The following is a 16,293-nucleotide window of genomic DNA, read 5'->3' as shown; positions in this document are numbered from 1 at the left end:
TTGATTTTGATCTAATGATAACCACTCTTCAAATTAATCTTGGTAAAATACTTTTCTCCACTCAAACAATCCATTATGTCATCCATGCTTGACATAGGAAATCTATTTCATTGTGATATTGTTAATAGCTTTGGAATTAGTACACATCCTCCATTCTCCATTCTTCTTAGGTACTAATACAATAGGTACACAACATGGACATAAAGTTTCTTTGATTAATCCCTTCTATAGAAATCCATGCACTTGCTTGTTAAGTTCATCATTCTCTATAGGTGTTAATCTATATGGTGCTTTCTTTGGCAAACTAGCTCTAGGAATCAGTTCCATACAAATACTTATGCTTCTCACTGGTGGTAAACCATCAAGAATATCCTTCACAATAATATCTTTATACTCATTCAGTAATTCTTTAATTTCTTTTGGTACTTGGCTACCACTATATATTGTCACTTAGTCATTATCAACTTCTATTGTCACTCAACTATTACTACCAACACTCAGTCCTCTAGGAACTATAGCAAAACAAACTTGATTTTTCTTCACTTTTTTTTCAAATTGTTTCACATTTACCATGCAAACTTTTATTGTGGCACAATTAACCTCATCTAGAATTTCAATCAAAGGCAGCAATATTTGTTTCTTCCCATTCACCTAAATAGTATATTGATTCAATCTTTCATCATGTACAACATATCTATCATATTCCCAAGGTCTACCCAACAAAATATGACAAAAATCTATAGGCATAATATCACATAACACTTCATCAAAGTAATGTCCAATCTTGAACTTCACAATGCATTGGTAACATACAAATATCTTATGCTCATCTTTGATCCATTAAACATTATAAGGTTTAGGATTCTTCAACCTATGCAACTACAACTTTGTAGCCAACTCTTCAAATGCCAAATTTGTAGAACTTCCACTATTAGCGATCATCTTGTAGCATTTTCCAACCATCTTACATCTAGTCTTGAAAAGACTTCTTGTAAGGATAGGTTCCTCATCACTTACCTTATTACATTAGGTTCTTCTCACCATCATATTTTCTCTAGCCTTAGGTCCACTTGGTGAACTCTCAATATCTCATCAAATCACAAAATTTCTATTATTCTGCCCACTTTCAAAAGATCTACATTCAAAAGATATATGCCCTTCTTTACCACATCTAAAAAAATTACCACAAAAACTACTTCTAGAATATGAATTAGCCCTTCCTTGATAAGAACTAGTACCTCGCTAGTAAGAACTACCACCCTTCCACTTGGTCTTATCTTTGGCATCATTCGTCCATTCATATTTTCCTTTATCATGCACATAACAATTAGATCTGCCACCTTCACCATAAGATCTACCTTTGCCTGTCTAGAATCCACCACCTCTACTACTTTGTCTTTGTTCATGCTTCTTTGTCAAGATCTTCTTAGCTTTCAAGGCATATTGATATGCTTCTTCTACACTTTCTAATTTCACAAAACTTATCTCATCTTGGATTCTAGATATTAGTCAATTTATGTACCTTACAATTTTCTCAACATCATCATCCACATGTCTAGATCTGATGTCCAATCTATAGAATTCCTTAATATACTCCTTCATAGTGATGCTTTTTTGTCTCAAATTTTGCATCTTTCTCAATAAGCTAACTTGGTAATCAGCATGAAAGAATTTTTTCTTTACCTTGTTCGCTATCGTCAACCAAGTCTTGATCTCCTTTCCTTTCCTTTGTTTATAAATTTGCATATGCTTCCACCACAATGAAGTGTGACCTTTCAACCTAATAACTACAGTCTTCATCTTCCTATGATTATAAGTGTTTTTATAATAAAAAAACTTCTTTGTATTAGAGATCCAATCCAACACAGCATTGGTATCCAACTTTCAATCATATGGAATAACTTTTATAGTAGGATTTGAATGTACCCTAGTCAATACTCTCAGTAATCTTTCCTCATCTTGATCTTCTTCTAGTTTTGGATTAGGGTTTGGTGCTACCACTTCATCATCACTCACATCCTTGAGATGCACTCCTCTCCTCTAGGTTGTCTCTACAACATCTAATCTAGCTACAATTTGTCTTAATTGATCCAATATAGCATTATCAACATTTCATCTATCATGAACCATCTTTATAGATTAGGTTCCTACAAGATCATAACCCTCTTAAATTTATAGGTTAAATCCATAGATCTACAACCCTATAATCAAATTTGAAATAGGGTTCTATACAATCCAAAGTCCTGATACAAATTGCTTCACACTTTGGTAATCTTTTGCACACTCAGGAACAACCTTGCTATAATACCACCTAATGCAAGGAGGGTAGGGAAAGGAAGAACTAGGCCCAAAGGCACACCCAACAATCCAAACCAACCATGTAGAGTTAACACAATAGGAGCAAACCAAAAAAGAGAATTGCCCCATAGAGTGAGAATGAAACAATTTACTTATTCATTAGATGATCAACATACATGTTAGCTATAAGGGCTTCTAGGTTATGGCTAGATACAAAATACGTTCAAGATCTAACATGAAATTCACAACACTGAGCACATATGCAAAAAACTTTCTAAACTTTCATGTTATGCTTTAAACTTCCAATTTTCCTAACTCTAAGTTGAAATACTCTAATTATACTTGTCAAAATAGATTATTGAACATTCTAGATCATTACATAATAGGAAGGCTAACCCAACAATAGTTTGGACACATCCCAAGAAAATATCTAGACATAAATGTTACGATTGAAAAAAATTCCTCAAGTTGGAGTGCATAAAAAATATAGATAATATGTATGAAATATTGATGCTCAACATCATTAGGATAACTTAGCACATGAAGAGTCACTTGGCATCCACTACATAACTCGGCACATGAAGAATCGCTTAGCATTGACTAAGTAACTTGGCACATGAAAGATAGCTTGACACACACCATGGAACTCAATACACACTACAGAATGAACACAAATGAGAAGGATAACATGTAAACCCAGGATGCTCCTACATTAGGCATTAACTTTATTCTAATGCTCAACATATATTATGTTGGTCAGCATCCTCTGTAAAATTACTTAGCATGAACTAAATTTTACTAGTGCTTGTCATCAACTAAAATTTACTTAGCATCAAATATCTTACTTGCCATACACTAAAACAAACTTTTACTTGGCTTCAACTAGTTTTTTGCTTGACTTGCACTGACTTTTCTCAGCTCCTACTATCCACTTAGTCAAGCTTGGCAAAAAAACTTTGTTATACTTGTTCTTCTAAACTTTCTTAGTGTATCCAACCTTTGTAGCCATAAGTAGATTATCAATGCATTAAAATATCACTATCTTAGCTAATTCTTGTACTCCTTTTCATGTAATAACTCAACCTATCCTCAAGGTGCTATTGTCAAATCTTTTGATCAAATCCACTTCATCAGGAAGATAAGTGATCATACTTAAATCATGTAAGTAGTTTTCTTACCAACAAATAGTAGGTTTGACATTAGTGACAAAATAATGGTCAAAACACATTTATCATACTTGTATCAATCTATTTTTCACTAGTGCACACCTTTAACTTTCAAATAGAAGTGAACTCCTGTATTTTATACAACTAAAATCATATAAATCTAAAGTAAGTGAAGTCATATATATGTAACACAATCTAAAGGACATAAATAGAAGTGTGCCACTATTTTAAAATGTATACAACATGTTTCAATTTCAAAATAAAGAATTGGTTCAACATCTTTCTTGAAATGAGGTCCTACAAAATAAAATTTTAAAACAAAAACGTATGTTAATAAAAGAACAAATATAATAAGAGCTATCTCTATTATGTAAATATGTGTAATGAATATACTCACTATTTGTAATTTCATGAGATGTTGATGTTCGATCCACTTTGAAAATTTAAATTTGCATAAATTTTAATTGAGACCTAAACAAGAGGTATATATAAGTTCTCTAATTTTCTATTGACAATGCATGCTTACATTTAAATTATATAACTACATATATAAAAAGAGCACAATAAAGGAAAAAAAACTTACATGTGTTTGATTTAAATGTAGTCATCCCACTATACTATTTGCATCCTCTCTCTTTTCCAGTGCATCTAGGATTTTCTCATGCTCATCCATTGAAATTGTCCATAATAGCTTACTGGTGGGTCTCCCTTTGTATGTTTCTAATTTGATATTCATTTGCACAGCCAAATGAGAATATTGTAAAATCTTCTTTTCTAATTGGTAGTCTTTAAATGCTAGAAAACTATATATTTTTCTTAGGTATGTACGTAGCCAAGTGCTAGCTACAATGATAGACAAAATTGGTTACTCAAAACCATCATTATCTACTTGATGACATATCAATTTTTTTCTTAGGTTCCACACATCTAGCTAGCCAATACTCAATCTGTTCATCATTATTATCAGGTGCAATAACAACATAAAAATTTCCTACAAGATTAGATAAAGTACATAAAAACTTTAATCACCTGTGTACATGTAAATAAATAATATATTAATGACATGTATATAAATAAATAATATTATGGTCTTAAAAATGTGTGTTAGTAGGTGCTAATGATTTATGTGGCCAATCTTCAACCTATTTTGTATTCTCACATTCTTTCCATTCACTTACAAGACAAAACTAACAAAAACAAGAATGCTTCCTAGCCCATATAGTCCAAGTGTTAGAATTTGAACTACTAAATGAATGTCTTTTAGCTGACCAATTAATTGTGTCATAGTCATATCTTTAAAGGATATTCTTCTCTTCAACTAGGCAGAAGAAATGACTAATTGTAGAGTTTTGACTTGATCCTTTGTATAAATATTTGTTACACAATTCCACAATCTCATGTGCATTTTTGAATTTGGCTTTTTCATCAATTTTTAATTGCTCTCTACAAAGGGATCTCTTCATGCATGCACCAACACTATCATGTTCTCCTTTACCATGTCTAGCCTAAAAAAATATCCACACATGTTGGATATTAGTTTGCCTATGTTTCCTACTCAACCAATAGAACAATTTATCATTCTTGAATTCTTCTATACAATTATTCGACCATATCTAATGTTGTTTCATTTGAATTTTTATTTCTCTCTTAAATTATTATAAAAGACCTTGAAACAATATTGGATAAACTCAAACGATTGAATTTTATTATCACTCATATAGAAATGGTACTCTCTTAATATTTTTTGATCCTCCTCTTTACTATCAAGTGCATGCCTATAAACTATATGAACATAAATTATTACTTGCACTAAATTGTGATGTTGTGGTTGTACCTCATCTTGCATTGCAAGTGTGTAGTTCTTTGAAAATTCAACAACTAAAGTATAGTACTAATTAGAAATGTATCCTTACATATGTGAAATTTTCCATCAAGCCATCTAGAATATTGAGAGTGTTTAAAATACTTTGGTATGATCAAACTCTTAAACTCATCCATAGATGCATGACAACTAACTTTATCTATAACGATATCACACCTTCTTCCAATCCTCCCATCCTTCAATGGATATTCAATAATTTTAAATCTTTTTAAATTGACTAATTGTTGTCCAAACGTAGTCAAAGAATTTTAATGTAAACATTCATCTAACAAAGAAAGATTGCTACACATATCTCATGTACCATAAAGACATGCATTGAAAGCAAAATATTGGTCATTAGGTGGCTTACAAAAAAAACCTAATATGAAATCCTTTCTAGTTTGAGGGGGTATTTTTACACCACATTCCTATACCATTTCTTTACTATGCATGGTACCATGTATAGATCAAAATACATCATAACTGTAACAAAATTAAACATGAGTTTGAAAACAACATGTGATTCTTTCCTTGTTAATCCTTACATACTATAGTTTATACTTTTCAAAAGATCTTTGACTAATGGTAATAGTTAACACCTTATCATCTAAATTTTTTTTGAAAAAATTAGTTTTTCATGTTAAAAAGGTGTTAGGATGTGGATCATGTATTTTTGAGCCAACTCTCAATCTAAGAACATCTCCTAATTTAGGTGATACTCTTGAATTATCATGTCAAAAAATCTCAAAAAAAGTTTTCACTTCACTAGTAAGTTTCACATCAGATCTTGGGATCTACCACTAAAAGTCCATAAACTATTTGTTGGATCAAATTCAAAGTTATCCCTTCTCATTATAGCTCTTTCTGAATTATTATGATTCACATTAACATATGCAATCATGTTACTAATAATATTCTATTAGTAGTTGATTTGTTAAATAAATCTATTTTTATTGCTCATCGTGTTGTACATTCTTATCTTTAGAGTGACTTCTCTTTCTGCTAACATCAAAGACACTAACAATAGTGGATACAACCTATTTTAAAGACTCTTTTTTATTCTTGGGTTTTTCATACATTCCTAACCTTTTCATTACATTTTGCATTTTAGACATTTTAATTAGTTACAACATCAACTAACATTAAAACCCAAATTTCTTATTATCAAAAAAGTCTATATAATTTATTATCATGTCTACTAATCTATCTCCACAAAATGAATCCATGAAGATTATCTAGCACATCATTAGAAACTTTAAAATTATGTTCACACACTTTAGTATCATTTAGATATGTTTTTTCAGTACTTGGTGCTTCCATGTCTACATTCGTACCATTGTTATTTTCGATTGGCATTTCACTTTCAATGTTATTTGGAATTTGAATGTCATTTTCATTTTTTCTTTGTATTTCTTTTGGAGCTTGCATTTCTATTGGATTTTTTTGTGCATGATCATTTGGAAATGTATTCTAATGAAGAAAAATTAAATCATTTAAATCCTAACTTGCTTCTACAAAATCTCCAATTTCACCATGAGAAAAAACTTGAGGATTTGGAGAGACACTTGTATTGAATGTTTTATTAGAATGTGCACCTAAATCTCCTTGTATTGGGTTCTCTTCTCTAGCCTCTTCATCCATCGTGGTATCCTCAAAGTCTTTTTATTTTTAAACTTTTTTCAACTCTCGAATTATTTTTGTTCTCACTCATTGACATTGTGTTTCATTCTCTTCATTTGTTGCAATCTCCTCATTTGTTAGAACTTTTATTTATTTTTTTCTTCATTGTTTTGATCCTAAATTAGTACCAATCTTGAATTCAAATTATTAGCTTGAAAATTATAGAAGATGACAAGAAAATGGAATAATTGTAGGATTTGAGTAAATATGCAAATCAAATCCATAAGCCCTTGAATGACATGCACATAGAAAACCTATCACACAAAAGAAAAAGACAAGAGGAGGCAATAGTTTGGTCTGAAAATAAGAAAATTGTTTTCTTAGATGAAGAAAAGATGATGGAAAAATACACTAGGAGAGCCTATATATAAAAGCCTCTAGAATGCTTCTAGAAAGAGCTAGAAGGACTTAGAAGATAAGCATGACAACTAAGCACACATCCACCAAAAGTGGATTATCCTCCATGTAAATGAGAGGATAAGTATGATAAGGTGTATCTCTTGTAGATATGTTGTAGACACCATGTGCTTAAATAATGTGCTAATTTCTATGTTGTCAACAATACAACACATGAGAGTACGCATACTCCTAGGTGTAAAACTAATAAATAATAAAATAATGCATTTATCCTAAGTAAACTTAAGTAAAGTGTAAATAATAATTATTTACACTAAAACTCCCCCTTAAATGCAACTTATTGGAATGCACTTAAGTTCACAAAAGCTATGATGAAATGCATAATGGATCCTAGCTATTGCGCTATGATAGGCACCCATGTACAAATGCAAAGAAATGCAACTTTTTAAATTGGGGAAAGAGGGAAAACTGCAATGGAAAAACCATCCCCCAAAAAGAGATAGATAAAAACTTAGTGAAGGACTAAAGAAGCCTCCAACTAAAGGAATATCCCAGAAGATAGGAACAAAAAGAAGATCATGAAGAACATCACTGAAGCATGAAGAAGCCACAAACTCTATCAAAAGGAAATTGCTGACCTGTAGAACCTCCTCTGAAATAAAAGGATGAAACCAACATAGAAATGCTGAGAAGAGTGTCTATATGGTAGATGATCCATCTCACTAAAATTCATAGGTAGGTAGACATTGCAATCACCTAGTACATAGGATCAAATATTGAATACATAGTTCACTCCATTGAACCATCAAATGAAGGAAGCATTAGAAACAACAGAAGAAAATTCCTAATGCAGATAGGGTGAGGTGATAAAAACTGAGAAAGTGGGCCAAAATTCTCCTATAGAAAAAATCAAGAACATTGAGAGTGAGGAAAAGGTACATACACTTATAAAGGCATGTTTCATTGATACATCATGGGGCTAATGTCATAGAAGTTACACTCACTTGATAAAAGAAGACAACACAAAAAAGGCATTTAACTTTCCCCTTATGGTGACTTATAATATAGTGAAAGTACAATAAGTCACAATGATGAAAAAGATCCCAAAAAGTAAGGAGTGGCACTTTATCTTAATGCATTTGCATTAAAAATGCTTACAAATGATATCAATAATGATAAAAAAGAGAAAAGAGCTAATACAATAGATAGTATAGCCCAAAAGAGAAGATTCCATGCCATGAAAATGATCCCCATACCTGGAACACACAAAATATCCACCATAGTGTAAGAAAGAAAGAAACGTGATAGAAAGAGCATGGGGTAGAATCTAAAGGAAATTATAGTATTTCTATAAAGATGACAAAACCAGATTTTCACAAAAATATAATATTTTCAAAAAATGAACATGGGACACTCAAGATATGTCTGTCAGAGTGAAAAATAGAACATTTGGCTTTGACTACAAAAATAGGCAACCAAACTACATCAAAACTAGAAAACTCTTGCGCCAACGTCTCCATCTCATAACCAACTTTTTGGCACTTCTTTTAGATTAAAAAAAAGACATTTATATGCTTATATTATGACCAAAAAGAAATTGTATGTCAAAAAAGCACTTGAAGGGCTTGCAAGAGGGGTTGATGTAGTGCTAACATCATGTTGACATCAGCATTTCACTGGAAAAAAATTGACAACCAGGGGGCCATCACAGTAAAAAAAGACTACCACATGGCATGCCGCATGGAAGTGCCACATGTGTAGGTATAGCATCATCAAACCCTTACTCTCCCTTTCTCTCCAAATTCTAGACAAGCTATAATAGACCTAGCTTTGGTACCGTGTAGGATTTGAGCAACTACACAAATCAAATCCACAAGCCCTTGAATCAACTACACATAGAAAACCTATTAGAGAGAAGAAAAAGACAAGAGGAGGAAACAATTTCTTTTAACAATAAGAAAATTGTATTCTTAGATGAAGAAAAGATGATGTAAAAATACACTAGGATAGCTTGTATATAAAGGCCTCTAGAATGCTTCTAGAAAGAGCTAGAAAGAGCTAGGAGATAAGCATGACAACTAAGCACACGTCCACCAGAAGTGGATTATCCTTCATGTAAATGAGAGGATAAGTATGATAAGGTGTATCTTGTCTAAAGATGTGTTAGACACCATTTTCTTAAATAAAGTGCTAACTGCTGTGTTTTCAACAATACAACACATGTGAGTACACATACTCCTAGGTGGCAAACTAATAAATAATAAAATAATACATTTATCCTAAGTAAACTTACATAAATTTTAAATAATTTTAATTTAAACTAACAATAATTGTGATATAAATTTCTTGTTGCAGCTAAAAACTCTTAGTCAATCATTGCCATGATTGATAAGTGCTTTGTGGGGCAGCTTCTGGGGCCCAATGGGTACTTTAGAATTGGGTACTCGATTTTAAATCAGGCACACAATATTTAAATTAGGTACCTAATTTTAAAATAATTGGGTACTCAATTTTTTAAAATATTGGGTGCTTGATTCCAATAATAGTTAAATTAGAATCACACACTTGATTTTTGAATTGCAAATTGGGTGCCTAATTCTAATGCGATGGGTGAGAATTCACTATGGGTAGGAATTCATCGTGGGCAGGAATTCGGCATGGGTGGGAATTTGCACCAAGTTTTTTCTTAGGGAAAGGCATGGCATAGTGTTGGTAAGACCAAGCCTATGCCTTTATGAACCAAGTTTTGACAAAGGCATTTAATTGACAATTTTAGGGATTGTCGTAATTTTTGTATTATCATCCCCATTAATTTTTTTGACAAAACAAAAACCCATTATATGTCTTACAGTTCTAATTTGAAAAATGTAAATTTTATAGTGTTATGAGTTTATTTTCTATTTTTGCATTATTTATTAATCAAAAGTGTCTTTAAAACATAAAATAGTGAGATTCACTAAAACTTTAATAACTTTTTAAATTTTTTCATATTTCTTAAATTAAATTACATTTCATTAATCTTCAAACAATTCATTTTAAAGTTTGAATTTTTTTTTTTTAAAGTTAAATTTTGATTAAATTATGGTGTCCATACACAAGAGATTTTAGAAATTAGCTTAATCATCAATTAAAAATTAATAAATAAATAAATATTCATTAAAAAATTTAAGAAGAATAGTCTAATCAATCTTTGGTGTGTCAGGTAACTTTTTTCAAAAGGATTCACAAAAAGTAATTTAGTTATGTCAAATTATGGTGTGTATACATGACTGTGGTATGGCCATGGAACATGCATTTTGAAAAAAATAGTTTTTAAAGATCCATACCATAAAAATGATCTATCATATGTGTATACAAATAAATTACATATTGAAAAAGGAGATTTGAAGCACTAAAATTTTTATTTTTAAAATATTTAAAATATTTAATCTCTAAATACTTCAAATTTTGGCAGCAATTGACAAGATATTTAAGAAAAAGGAAAAACACTTGCATTTATTGGCCAAAAGTGAGACCCAACTTCTTGCACTGACCCTGTACTCAAATGAAACTAGAGCAAACATTCTAAATGAGATTGGTAACCTCACAAACTTAATAACATTAGACCTACATATAGACAAACTAAATGGGATCATTCCATCCACACTCAGTAAACCTCCAAATCTAGAGAGGTTTTTTTGGACATGAACAATTTCCACAGAAGAATTCCAAAAAATCTTGGCCAGTCAAAAAGGCTTGGATTGTTTTCACACAGTGAGAACATTCTTTCACAATGAATACTAGATAGTTTTGGTGAGCTTCTATAATTAAAAGAACTTTATCTTCATCATAATTATTTATTAGGGAAAATAGCTACAAGCTTAGGGAGATGCAAGACTTTGGAAATAGTGGACTTGGCACACAACAAACTAATAGGAAATATATTGCCCAAAGTTGCATGCCTTGAGAATCTTGAGTTTTATTTCAATATTTCTCCAAGTTTATTACAAGCTTCTATTTTGGAAATGAGAAAAATGATTATGGTTTTACTTATATAAGTTTCTCAAAATAACTTTTCTAGAGGCATTCCAAGTGTACTGACAAGTTGCAAGGAGTTGGAATATCTAAATCTTTTTGGAAATGCATTTGAAAGACCAATCCCATTAATACTTGCAAATATACAATAAATGGATATTTCTTGCAATAATTTATTATGTATGATCCAAATGACTTTCAAAAAGATCAAGATCCTCAAACATTTCAATCTCACTTCAAACAAGTTAACTGGAGAGGTACCAAAAGGAGGAGCTTTTGCAACACTTGATGCCATAGAAGTTATGATAAATATTAGCCTTTCTTTTGGATGGTTAAACTTTCCATCATCCTAAAGCAATCCATTCACAAACACCCATCAATCTCCAAAAAAAAATTCTTCTTGTAGTTGGGACTACAATTATGATAATGTCTCTTCTTTTGGTAGCATTTTCTTATAGATTATGTAAACATTCTACTACATTTTCTTGAAGTATGGCCTCAAAAAATTTCATATCAACAACTTCTAGATGCAACTAGTGGATTTAGTGATTCCTTTAGGAATTGGTAGTTTTGGGTCAGTTTATAAAGAGATTCTAAGGAACAATATATATATATATATATAGTTATCCAAATTCTCAAGTTAAGAGATGAACATGCTCACAAAAGTTTCAGTAAAGAATTTAATTCATTAAAAAGAGTTCACCATTATAATTTAATTAAAATCATTTCAACATGTTCCAAATTTTATCTCAAAGCCATTTTTCCTCCATTCATGTCAAATAGAACTATCGATAAATGACTATGCCATCAAAATGTAATTCAAATAATTTCAACATGCTCCAACTTTGATCTCAAGGAATTTTTTCTTCGATTCATGTAAAATGGAACTATAGATAAATGACTATACCCTCCTAAAGTGGGTGCATGCTGATTAAATTTGAGTGATCAAATAAGAATAACAATAGAGGTAGTATATAGAATGACATACCTTCACTATTATTGTTCTATTCAAGTGATTCACTATGGCCTCAAGCCCAATAATATTTTATTAGAAGATGACATGACTTCATAGATAGCATGTATTTTTGCATCTCTAGTCTTCTTATTAGCAATTCCATGGATTATTTAACTTCTACAAATGCACTTAAAGGATCTATTGGCTACATTGCACAAGGTATCTCTCTCTCTCTCTCTCTCTCTCTCTCTCTCTCTCTCTCTCTCTCTCTCACACACACACACACACACACACACACACACACACACACACACACACACACACACAAAACTTTTCTATCATTAAATTCTCAAAATTTCATGGGAGTAATTTATTCTTCTTTGATTGTTATTATAGAGTATGTAGTAGGCATAAATCTTACTACAAAAGGAGCTATGTATAGTTGTGGAATTTTAATTAAATTCATCTACATCTACATCCTTGACACATAAAATTGTTCTTTATGTGTTTTGGTTCAAATCCAAAAATAAATAATGTTCTATTGTATTATTTTGGATAGTATAGAATAGATTGTAACACCACAAATTAATGTTATAATGTTTTTTTTTTTGCGATGTCTATATAGTATAATATTGTGACATAATTTGAGTCCTCATCTATGAAATTATGATTCAAAAGTAGATGTAGATGGAACTTTGATGTCATAATATAATTCAAATCATTTCAACATGATGGAACTTTGATGTCAAGGTGATTATTCTTTCATTCATGTCAAATGGAAGCTTAGAGAAATGACTACACCTACCTAAATGGGGTGCATGTTGATTAAATTTGAGTGATCAAATAAAAATAAGAATAGAGGTAGTACATGGAATGACACACCTTCACCATTATTATTTTTTGCAAGTGAGTCATTGTGACCTCAAGCCCAGTAATGTTCTATCAGAAGATGACATGACTTCATACATAGTAGATATTGGCATCTCTAGTCTTCTTATCAGCAATTCCATGGATTCTTTAACTTCTAAAAATACACTTCAAGGATCTATTGGATACATTACACTATGCACATCTCTCTCTCTCTCTCTCTCTCTCTCTCTCTCTCTCTCTCTCTCTCTCTCTCTCTCTCTCTCTCTCTCTCTCTCTCTCTCTCTCTCTCTCTCTCTCTCTCTCTCTCTATGTTTAGCTTATAAATAATTAAATTCTCTAAATACCATGGGAGTAATTGAATCTTATTTGATTGTTATGTGGAAATAGGAATACTACAAAAGGAAATGTTTATAATTATGGAATTTTAAGTTAAGAATTGTTGAAAAGAAGGAAGCTAGTGGATAATCTATGAATTTATGGAATCAATCTACAAAAATGTATAGATTTATATTTTCCAAATCGAATCTCTAATATAGTGGATAGTTTCATTCTTATAGATGCTCATGACTCGAGAGAGAAATGGTAATGGAATGCCTTACTCAATTTATAGAACTTGGGTTATTTTGCACAAGGGAGTCACCTAACCCAATATGATTGAGATAGTTAATAGATTAAATAAAATTAGAGGTACATTTCTTCACACCCCTCAAGCTCATCAACTTCCTATAGATGTCACACATTTAATTAGTGATGGAAGAAATATTACCAAGTTAGGAAAAAATGGAAGTTCATCTACATCTACATCCTAGACACATAAAAATGTTCCTTATGTGTTTTGTGTCCAACTAAAAAATATATGATGTTCTAGTGTATTATTTTTGATAGTATAGACTAGATTATGACAAGATGAATTAATGAGGTATAATGTTGTTTTTTTTTTGTGATGTCTATATAGTATAATATTGTGATATAATTTGACTCGTTACATATGAAATTATGATTGGAAAGTAGATGTGAATGAATTTTTCTCAGATATATCAAACATTTAGATATATGACTAAATATAATTTTTTATCAGAAAAATACTATAGAAAATATGTTTTTATAATTATTATTATTGAATAGGATTTAGTTTATTAGTCATAGACTATCATAGGTAGGAAACTACCCAAAAAATATCATTGTCATATGCAAGAGAGTCCACATTTCATTGGAATCATGTAGATGAAAAATTCAATCAAATACAAATAAACTCTATTAGCACTATTTTAAATACCCATTATCAGGTCTATCTTTTTATGAGTCTAAGCAAGAACATAAACTACAAACCATGAGGAAAGGCTAGCAATAGTTAGGGCCCATTTGGCAATGGGAATACAAGTGGAATAAACATATGTATATTCTTAAAATTTTGAATTATCTATTTGGATGCACCAAATTAGAATTGGAATAGGAATAAAATTGGAATACATATTTCAATTTTGGCCCAAAAGTGAGCATTCTCTATTCCACCTAAATAGGTGGAATTGGAATATGTATTCCTATTCCAAACTTTTTTATTTTAAAAAACATAAATTTTTGAGTCCATGAATTCCACATCAAATTCTAGGTGAACCAAACAATAATAGGAATACATAATCCCATTTTCTATTTGAGAATAAGTATTCTTATTCCTAGTTTTATATTCCTACAGCCAAATGGGCCCTTAACTGTAATTTTCTAGTGTCATAGAAATATTGGGTAATTTTTGGTAATAATTGAAACAAATATCTCAACTAGTGCTCAGCTTTCTATTCCCCTCAATGCTTTCTTAGCAATTATCGAAGCCTATAACCATTGAAGCAGTTCAAGCTATGAAATATTTTTGCAGTGCAAGTTGTAGGCATCATAACTAAGTTTTGTGGTCTCCACAACACACGCCCCATTCCTTATTAGGAATGGGGACCCCCTACTTTTTTTGACTCCTGGACTCATAGTTCAGGAGTTGGGAGAAGAACACTTGGTTAAATAAGTTAGAATTTTAAATTCAAAAAACCCAAAAAATAATAATAATAACAAAAAAAATGAAAATAAAATAAAATAAAAACTCACACAGGCTTTCCAAAGGAAAAGAAGGAAGGAGGTTATAAATACTTGTTCATTTGTTTTAGAAGGGCTAAGAGGGAAAGGTATGGAGACCTATTCCCCCTTTACCTCCACTCAAACCCTTGCGTGCACGTGTGTGTACCATGGGAGGAAGTGCGCCCGACACTGCGCTCGCCCTTTGGGAGGAAGTGTGCATGACATTGCATGGATGCCTCCATGCCCCTTTGGGCATGCAAACCCTTTGTGCTACGTTGCCCTTTGGGCTGCTTGTGTGCCTCCCCTTTCTTTTGACACACATGAGGCACGTGCTGACATGCCTCAACCCACCTTTTTTTTTATAGTTTAAATTAGTTTTGAATATATATATATATATGCGTTAAAAAAAAAAAGCAAACAAATTAAATAAGTTTTCTAGAATGATTTTTTTTTTACATTTTATATATATCCAATAATTAATCATTCTTTTTCTCTTTTGTGACATGTAGGTAATATAATCAGATGGTGTCCACATCCAGATCAGTAGCAAAACTATTTGTGTACAAGTTCCAAGGTGTAACCCCAAAGTCACGGTTGCATAATGAATACTTTAAGATTAAAGACACAAAACTTGGACACACGGACTTGGGAGATTTTTTGAGAGTTTGTAACAACCCAACCGAAAGATCATCTTTGAGATCCACCGTAATCCATTCTAGATTGGTAAATGTAGCACCACATCCTAGGACCGTGCAATCAGCTGAATTGATTATGACCCTATCTTGGCATTTTTTTCCTAAGGAAAGGGTGGTAAAGAGCATCACTGGGGAAGTGGTCTTAGATCTACAACCTGATAATATCAAGAAGGTTTTTCACCTACCTAGAGCCGATCAGTTTATCAGGCTTTCATATGAAGCAGCTGAGAGGTGGCATAAGGATCATTACCATGAGGCCATCGACATCATATATTCCTCATACTTCATTGAGAAGCCACCTTGGGGGAAGGAAATTAATAAAGTAGATATGACTCA

The sequence above is a fragment of the Cupressus sempervirens genome, chromosome 4 (genome assembly GCF_028749045.1).
Source record: "Cupressus sempervirens isolate cs-2001-9-10 chromosome 4, ASM2874904v1, whole genome shotgun sequence".
Taxonomy (NCBI): Eukaryota; Viridiplantae; Streptophyta; class Pinopsida; order Cupressales; family Cupressaceae; genus Cupressus; species Cupressus sempervirens.
This window is presented reverse-complemented; position numbering follows the sequence as displayed.